The sequence below is a fragment of the Odontomachus brunneus genome, unplaced genomic scaffold (assembly GCF_010583005.1).
Source record: "Odontomachus brunneus isolate Ranch 3 - 2012 unplaced genomic scaffold, Obru_v1 Obru_scaffold_181, whole genome shotgun sequence".
Classification (NCBI taxonomy): domain Eukaryota; kingdom Metazoa; phylum Arthropoda; class Insecta; order Hymenoptera; family Formicidae; genus Odontomachus; species Odontomachus brunneus.
In genome coordinates, this window is record NW_022639631.1 from 311,979 (window position 1) to 312,192 (window position 214).

The following is a 214-nucleotide window of genomic DNA, read 5'->3' on the forward strand; positions in this document are numbered from 1 at the left end:
GATCACAATGGAACTTTTAGATCTAGGTGACGCAAGAGCATCAAAGTGCCCACCTGCTCCACTACTACTACTACTACTACTACTAATGTATTACTTGCAACAGGCATGCAGATTACTTTTTTTAAATAATTACTTACTATGTTAAATTTAAAGAATTACTTACTATGCTATTAGGACCTTAACTTAGTTTCCGCCCAAAAAATACTGAGAAAAA